We start from the raw sequence: 407 nt of genomic DNA, 5'->3' as shown, positions 1-407 counted from the left end.
ATTTTCCCAGTTGCCAAATATCATAATGTAGTAATTACTTTAATTTATATATTAAATTATAAATTATTATATAATCTATAACGTCTTATTAACTCAATGTCATCCATTTTCTGCAACACATTTCTTCTGCCTCTTCATTTTTCTGCCATTTTCTCCTCTGCTAAAGAAACTCTTAAGCCTCTTAAAAGTCCTCGTCTGTACTCCTAACAAGTTTGTCCTTAAGACCTCTTTTAAGGGTTAAGATGCTTTCTGAATTACTTTTTTCTTTACTAGGATTTTTTCTTTAATTTTAAGGGTAAACGCCCACATTTCTAAGAGTTTTGTCACTAGGAGCTACTTTTTGCATTATGATTCTTTATGAATACGGGCCCTAGGAGTTTAGGATGGATGGGACATAAGCATGTCTG

Source organism: Carassius gibelio, chromosome A3 (assembly GCF_023724105.1).
Source record: "Carassius gibelio isolate Cgi1373 ecotype wild population from Czech Republic chromosome A3, carGib1.2-hapl.c, whole genome shotgun sequence".
In the NCBI taxonomy this organism is placed as follows: Eukaryota; Metazoa; Chordata; class Actinopteri; order Cypriniformes; family Cyprinidae; genus Carassius; species Carassius gibelio.
Note: the sequence above shows the minus strand (reverse complement) of the source record.